Here is an 8640-nt window from a genome sequence, read left to right as displayed (position 1 = left end):
AAATATCATTAACGTTACTCTTTGTAGTCACGTAGGCATGTGAATTACAGCGTTTCATTGCAAAGAATGCATGTAACGGGTACACTTGCGCTGTTTCTCCGCCATCTCATTCAAATGAGCCAGACATAGGGGGCGGGTATTTATACGTCAGAGCTTCAAGCTGAAAAAGACTTCCTGTTAGGAACCTCTCGTGTTACCATTACTCATCGCACCTAACAGATCCCTCCTAACGCCTACCGCTAACTCCTTACTGGCAGGAATAAGAGACATGAGATGGCCTTAAAGATGGTGGAGCTCGAACGACGTCTGGTTCAAGTAAGGAGTTAGGAGTTAGCAGTATAAAATAAGAGACTTGGGACGTACTCCATGTTTCTACAACACAATCTCACTGACCTTGTCACACATCGTCGCTTGCTCGTGGACTTTCCACATCTACATATGTCGTGCAAGGTAGCCTGGGTGATCTGTTGTTGTCAATCTGGGACGACGTGCCAACTTCAGCCTGTTACATACATTGTGTCTTTCAAAATACACAATTTACATACAGTCGCTTTCAAAATAAACATACCACATTCTTACAACACTGCACATTGTCATTTATTTCCTTCAACAACAAATGCACATGGTTATGTGTAGCCAACACACACAAGTGGTTGGTTCTGGGCAACAAAAGCATGTGGTCAGGTTTAGAACTAGATAACAGGGTTTGGCTTTAAATCTATATGTGAAGTGAACACTGGCTTCCCGGGTGACAGTTGGTGATTGTTGGACCCTCCACCACCAATACTACACGACTTTTTGCCCCCTTAACTTACGTTGTTGACCCACAGTGTTTCCCCCCGTCAGGCACCCAGCTGTCTCTAGACAGGGTCATTTGTGTTTTTGTGTGGGCCACCATAGTTGGCAGACCCCCTTTTTAATGTGAAACTTTATTCAGTGATTTAACCAGTTTAAATCACCAGATCTGTTTGATTTTTGGAGGAAGAGACCTCTGTGGATAATTTGGTTTCTGGTAAAACCCTCCTTAATATCTAGATCTTAAGTTATCAGAGAAAAAAGTTGAGCACACATTAGCAGATGCTGGGCTTGCAGCCTATCTATCAGAAAAACCCTGATTTATAACTTTAAACTACTTTATTAATTGTTTTTATTGGTTTTAATCACCTGGTCTGTTTGTTGTGGAGAGGAGGAGACCTGTGTGGATAATTCGGCTCCTGAATGTTTGGATCAGAAAAAAGTGAGCACACATTAAGTTATCAGAGAACTCATTAGCAGGTGCTCGTCGCAGACAGGCCAAACAGCAACGTAGAAACACCGATTTGTAACCTGAAACATCTTGTGTTATCCTTCAAAAAAGTTACATCCATGACCCTTCAAGTGGACAAAAATGTCCATTTTCTAGATAGCCATTTGGGTATTGTTGCTGGGATAAAAATGCATTACATGGTCAAATAATGGATTTTCATGCTGAAAGTTGGGATTTTGAAATATCACCCAGAATGACACCCCCATGCAAAAAATCACCCCCTTGTGACCTTTTGGTGGACACTTTCTAGAAAATGGACATTTTTGTCCACTTGAAGGGTCATGGATAGGATAAAAATGCATTACATGGTCAAATAATGGATTTTCATGCTGAAAGTTGAGATTTTGAAATTTCACCCAGAATGAAAAGATGAAATGAAAAAATCACCCCCCTGTGACCTTTCATTTGTCTGTGAGGGAGTTTTGAATTTTGGAAATGGACAAAAATGTCCAGGGGTAAATCAGTGTTTTTACTGGTTTAAATCACCACCGGATGCCACTAAATCCTCCCAATCCTCCTCTTACACACTGCTCCTTTAAGCAGACATTATATAGTTTTGGAAAGTTCAGCCACTATTTGTTAGCATGAACATCTGTTGTGCCACCAAAAGACAAAACTTGGAGGCTCACTCTGCTTTTATAAAGCACTAGTGGACATTTCACTTTTAAATAACCTTTACCTCACTGCGGAACCAGCGACAAAGCAGAAATTGTTCCCATTGCTGGACACTGGTGCTCACAAAGTCCTATTCACTAGTAGAAAAACCCAGACTGCTTTCTCTTCTAGCATAGATTCCTGCACACGTCTGGATAGTGAAAAGCACATGCATTTTTAGGCCAAACTGTTGTTTTAAAGTGACAACATGTGACTGAACAATGTTTTGCAAATTCCAGGTTATAGATGTATTCACAGAGAGAACACAGAGCATCAGAGTTTATTCAAGCATCATGTGGGGATGATAGGAGCAGGTGCAACTGTCCTCAAATAGGGCGGAGGATAACAATTGGGTTTAAAACAGGTGCTGTGCAATGTACGAAGCAACTGTCCCAACTGTGTGGGGGGGAAGGAGGGTAGAGGTGGGGCTCTCTTGTGGCAAAAATAGAAAGTGAGCCACATAATTAAAGTGGTTTGGATGAAAATACTTGTAGCTGCTGGTTGTGTCTCCTGTTGCAGTCAATCTGAAAGACCCTGTGGACTGGTGACCATTACATCTGTGCATGATTGTGATACATATCACAATCATGCACACAATGACGAACCTAAACTGCATCAGTAACACAATATTACAAAAGAATGCAGATGGCCAAAATGCAGGGAGACAACCTTTTTAGCCACAAAGTGAGATTATAGTCTTAAGTGCACTTTCACACCTGCCTCATTTTGTGAATTTGAATTGAAACCAGGTGTTTTTCCTCCCCATTATTTGTTTGTTGGGGGCAGAGGCAAGAAAGCCACAAACAAACAAACACTAAAAGAAACTGCTCCCCAGTCTGTGTAATGGGAGCGCTCTAAACAACTCCCCAAACGAAGAACAAGCCACAGAACTGCAGTTTTAATGAAGCTTAGCAAACACTCAACTTGTTGTGTTGCAGGTCAGAGTTGAACTACAGAACTGTCAAAGGGGTTTGAACCTCCTCTCACCAATCCTTTCTGCTGCCTGATTATCTTTTATTAGCAGAGTGGAAATGATAATACTCTATTAAATCACTCATCTGTTGTGGATTTAAAGCTTTGTCCAATAACTGGCCTCACTGCGCGGCCACATGACTTTGCTTATAAAGTATGGCTTGCTGGTTAATTGGTAATTGGAAACATTGCCTAACCAATAAAAAGCTGCTAAATTTTACTCCTAACTCAGAGCGATTCAAACGAACCATAAGCGAGAAAATGACCTCAGGCGAATACCAATCGTCTTCTTTAGAAACTCACAGAGAGGAGCTCTGTTCATTTAATAACCCCCAAATTAAAGGAAAATGTATGATTCAATCATCTGGCCACAGGATTAGATCATGCTCTATGACATCATTCTGGACTGCTTAATGCTGTTGACCTAATCCAGCTATAGCGGAAGTCAAATCAGTACGTTAAACATCCGGGGAATATCTCTGCATGATGTGGTAATACACCGACCTTAGCTGGTGTAGTAGTATTTGATGTAATGACAGCAGAGACAAAAAAGTAAAAGTTTTACCATTTTTGAGGCAGTTGCAACAACACTGTGCTCCACAGCTACACTGCTGTACTTTACTTTGGGTCTGTGATATTGAAACACATAGTGGGAACTATGAAAGCACCTCAGGAGTTTGTCCATTGTAGAGTAAAACATGGCACAGACATTTTCAGGCCAGTTATATAAAACAGTTAAAGATGATAGAGAAGCAGGTCAAAATAACACTGCAAAACTTAACTACTACAGTACTTGTTTTTCATGTCAACAAAACATTTCTTTCCCTTTCATTTATTGGTTTATTTTGTATGGAGTTGCTTTTACTGTTCATAATAACAGCACACTCAGGATTTTTATGAGCCATGGTAAAGTAAAAGGTTAACCAAATGAGCCATTTCTAAGTAGAGGCTGTGTTTTTCTCTGCCACAAAGCATTGCAGAGCTCTTCCATCATCGGGTTTGCCCGAGAATACCGAACAACAGTTGGTTTTAGCAGTTGTTGTTGATTCGCAGAGCTATGCTGCAGTTGGGCAACTCCTGTTCACTCTGTCGAGGCATAACAACAGACAGACACCACATGTGTTGGCTATAAAGTTTGTAAAACACGCCACTAAGCAAATGTGTCAAAGAGTGGCTCAGCAGGGTCAGATGGGTGACGCAATCTGCTCGAAAGCTGACAGGTGGGACGGCAGGCCTGACTTTTAAGGCAGACTGGGTGTAACTGCGAGGGATTACTTTCACTGGGCTGGGCTGCACTCTGTTCTGAGATGAGAGATTGATTTTTTGCAACTACTGCTGACACATATCACCTCTGTAAAGAAACTTGAAGCAAGAGAAAAACTTCCCAATATTATACACTGAGGTCAGGCACAAAATCTCAGTATGATATTAATGTATTACATCCCATATCATTATACAACATGAGGTTTGCATATACTAGCTCAAAAACAAAACAATTACTCCAAATAACATCCTGCGTCCCAGACATGTGATCATTTAAATAAACTTCTCAGAGCCATTTCCAGAAATTCTTGGGTCCACTTCCAGACAATAACATCATCGAAATGCAATTGTGTAATAGTACGAATAAAGGACTGCTAAGTAGACAGCTTTGGGGATCGACAGTTCAGACCGTCAGAATTCATTTAAGATCTTTCGCCTGCATCTGTCAGGTCGAGATAAAGAACACAAGACTTCTTTTTTACTGAAGTGATATCATTACATCTTTGGTGATTCTATCGGTAGATTTCAGGGGGATGCAGGGGACACGTCCTCCTCAATACTGATGCAGAAAAGAAGTTGCCAGAATGCAGGAAATTAAGTGTTTGAGGCTCAACATTTCCTGAGGAGAGGACCCCAAACACCTCTGCCCTTGGATTCTTCAAAAGCAACAAACCACAAAACCTTACTTTTTCTCGTGATAATAATTTTGGAATCCACTCCACCTACAATGTACCGTAATCTATTTTACAGTGTGTGTCCGCCTGTGGTCTGTAATCACCTATCAGAGCTCCAAGGGGCAGCCCTGAGCAGCTGTCGTTCAGGCAGCCCAAGGCACAATCTGGCCATTGTGCATGACATGCAGCTGGCATGGTGTTGGAATGCCTACACACGATGAATCAATCAAAGCCCCTCCTAAGTGGACCAGACCTGGGCAGCGATACGGGCAGATCCATGGCAGCTGTAACATGGCTCCTCGGTGCCATAATCCTTTTACAAGGCTCTACTTTCACTTCAGCCTGACCATTTGGAACCAGGTCGATCGCACTAAACCCATTCCTTTGTAATCCAATGCTTTTAAAAATTAAGTAGCAAAATCAAGTTGCATAATGTGTCACATTTACAGTCTAGACGTGTGAAACGGACTGTTTAAGGGGCTCCAGTAAAATTCACTATATGGGATAGGCCTCATAAACTACACCAGAGTTCACATTCATCCTTGGCCCCATCACCTGGACCACAGTTACTTCAGGATTAACTCAGATGATGCTATTTTGTTTCCAACTGAGGCAAGCTGCTCAAGAGCACATTCTTATTTATTGACAGCATTGAGCTGAAAGTAGTGCTAACAAGATGGAGGACGTGTCTTTATATTAAACATAAAGTCATACTTAAAACAATCCTAATTTGACCGCAGAAATTGAGATGGTTAGGCTTATTTAGTGGTTAAATACACTGGCCTTGGACCAGATGAGCTGGGTTTCAGTCTGTGTCAGTATGCTCACCATGCTGAAGAGCAACTTGGCACTAAAACACTGAGATCTCCAGGGATGCTGCTTTGTAGTTGACCATGCTTCGAAAGTCCTCACGAGTTGCAGGCGAGCAGCCAACACAGTCATCAGGTTATTAAGCGCATTACCCAAGTGCACCTCAACCAGACCAACTGGATCATCTGGTCACGTTATCTTACCAATAATAGTAGGGTAGGGATTATATTCTTAAAAACACTCTGTCAGGAGGCTGTGTTTGGTTCCTTGACAGGCTGCTGAACTCATGAGCAATTCAAAACGTGTGAGACAGCGCCATCTACTGCTGCGGTTATGTTATAGTGTGTGTGTCAGGAATTGTCACACATAAACAAAGTGGGTGGAGGTTTCATCAGCTCGCTCTTTCTTCACTAACTTAGTCTCTTTAAACAGTGGTTCCCAACCTCTTTGACTCGTGACGACAGATTGGGGCCATAATGTGGATGTGAGTGATAAGCAGTTTACCCAAATATTATTTTTCTCTAAGGGGAGGTCTGGGGAGCAAAAAGAACCATGTATTTCACAAGACCCTCCAGTTGGAAATCACTGTGTTAAACTCCATATTTGTATCTTACTGAAAAGTGGGTACTCCCCCCGGGACCACAGACTCCCAAGGCCACCCAAATGTCTCAAGTTCACTTTGTGTAAGCTGGCTTTTGTTGAGGCCATTTTCTCAGCAGACAAATATCTGTGGTATGAAGAGCAAGAAAGCACAGGCATAACTAATATCAACAACGACTCCATCCTGTTTGAGTGTCCCAGTAAGTCCATGTCACTGTGACAGTAAACCAGTCTGTACAACACCAGACCCAGAAACCAAAGCAGCTCAATGGAATTCAGTCATCTCTTACTTTATTATTTACAGATTTATATATTCTCTGTCCAGTTGCATCTTTTTTCAATACTGCTGATAAGCAAATGCACATGTAATGATAACCATCAATTTTCATACCACAGTATACAGTTTCACAGTACATTGCTGTAACCCTATGATACACACAGGGTAGGGGGTGGGTCAGTTGCCAACAAAACCTAGTTAACCTTGTTATTTATAAGGACAGGGGGTTGCAAGAAGGGGAAGGTGTATCAGATAATTTTTTGAGCACTGAGGAGGGTTTTATGTTTTTTATTTTGTCTTAGGGGAGGGGCATACAACTTTAAATGGTTATATTTTGTATTTATTTCACTGCAGATTTTTAAAGAAAACATGAATTCCAGACCCACTGAGCCCAGTCTCACCCTGAAGTCGTTGAAATCAGCGGCGGGTCCAACAAACACTGACCTTCACCCGAGAGAGCCGTGCGAGTCCCGGAAGATTCCAAAGCCAAACCCTGTTCCTTTGTCCAAACCTAACCACATGTTTTTGTTGCCTGAACCCAACCTTGTGCGTTTGTTGTTGAAGAGAAAAAAATGACAATTTGCGGTGTTGTACAAAGGTAGTGCGTTTATTTTGAAAGAGACTGTATGCAAACGTTAAATTTCCTATGAAAACGGAAGTGTATTTTGAAAGAAGACAATGCATGTAACAGGCAGAACTTGATACAGCGTCCCAGAATGTCAACAACCACCGCACCCGGGGTACCTTGCACATTGTATGTGGACGATGTAGAAAGTCACTGAGCGAACGTCAATATGTGACGAGATCAGAGTGAGAATGTGCTGGACCCACAATGTGCGATAAACGCTTCTGACAATAAATAAATAAATAAATAAAAACTGATCTTAAAATAGCAATATTTCATCAAAATCACTTTATTCTTCATAAAAATGTGGCCCAAAACAAACTGTTTGCACTAACTAACCACCATGCATGACAAGAATGAAAAACAGAGGTTTTTTCAATTCCAGGATTTCATCTTCAAATTTAACTTTTAATTTTGAAACATCAGAAGATAAGTTTTAAAAATCTAATAGCTAATTTATAGTAGGGGAGAGGGTCATGTATTTTCTGCCAGTCACCAAGGAGGCTCAAAGAAAATATTTGTAGATTCAGGGAGGCTCAACATACTAAAAAAAGTGCCACCCCTGCCACCCCCCTCCTCCACAAGTACAGAGCAGTCCCTAACAGGTCTAATCTGGCTATGCAGCTTGAAAACATGTCGGTTAATATTTCTTTGAGCAGCGTTTTTCCTTCAATGAAAAATCTGGAAACATATAGACCAATCTGTATTTTTAGTGAATGATAGTCAAAAACCAAAAAATAAAGTCACCCCCCGCCACTTCCCTCCTCTGTGGAGTACATAACAGTCCCTAACAGGTTTAGGCCATGCAGATTGAAAACAGGTCGGTTAACATTTCCCTGAGCAATGTTTTCCCTTCAATTAAAAATATGCAGACATGAAGACTAACCTGTATTTCTTGTAAATGGTAGTTTAAAAAAAAATAATCACAAATTCCCTTACAAGGTGCTGAGTGAAGTTTTCTCCAGGATGAGAGCAGCCGACAGGGGGTGCTAGCGGACGCGCTTCTCCTCCCAACACGTCACGAGGGAGTCGGTAGGAGCTCCCAGTGGAAAGCACTGCTTCTCTATGGTCTAAACACCAGTTACCACAACCGACTCGACCCGAAGGTACTGACATTATATTCCTCTGTTATATTGTTGTCTGCTAGCTAACCACTTCGTAACTTTGCCAAGGTTGGAAATAAACGCCGCTGTGTTAACTCTTACCGGCCGTTTTTATCAGTTCACGTTAGCTAGCCAGCTAAATTAGGTAGCTACTACATATTAGCTTCAGCCTAGCTAGCAACAGCCTCTCCTCCTGGACATGCGTTTATCAACGAGCTGGTTGTAGGCACACTGTTTTCATGACACAGTTGTTGTTAAAGTTGATGTTGTGAAACAAGCGACCCTGGCGGCCAGTCGCTATCGCTCACGGGTTTGTGTTATTCCTGTCTCACAGCTAACATCGGCTAGCTAGTGTG

At 41.7% G+C, this 8640-nt stretch overlaps 1 protein-coding gene across 1 annotated transcript in view; it reads left to right on the top strand.

Moving 5' to 3' along the window:
* Positions 1-8165: 8165 nt before the first annotated feature.
* Positions 8166-8640, top strand: part of klhdc3 (kelch domain containing 3) — a 32894-nt gene continuing 32419 nt past the window's right edge. Inside the window, exon 1 of the mRNA XM_050070774.1 lies at positions 8166-8287. The gene's annotated coding sequence lies outside the window, so the exon portion shown is untranslated. The remainder of the gene's footprint in view (positions 8288-8640) is intronic.

The sequence above is a fragment of the Epinephelus moara genome, chromosome 19 (genome assembly GCF_006386435.1).
Source record: "Epinephelus moara isolate mb chromosome 19, YSFRI_EMoa_1.0, whole genome shotgun sequence".
In the NCBI taxonomy this organism is placed as follows: Eukaryota; Metazoa; Chordata; class Actinopteri; order Perciformes; family Serranidae; genus Epinephelus; species Epinephelus moara.
Note: the sequence above shows the minus strand (reverse complement) of the source record. Positions and strands in the feature narration are given on the sequence as shown.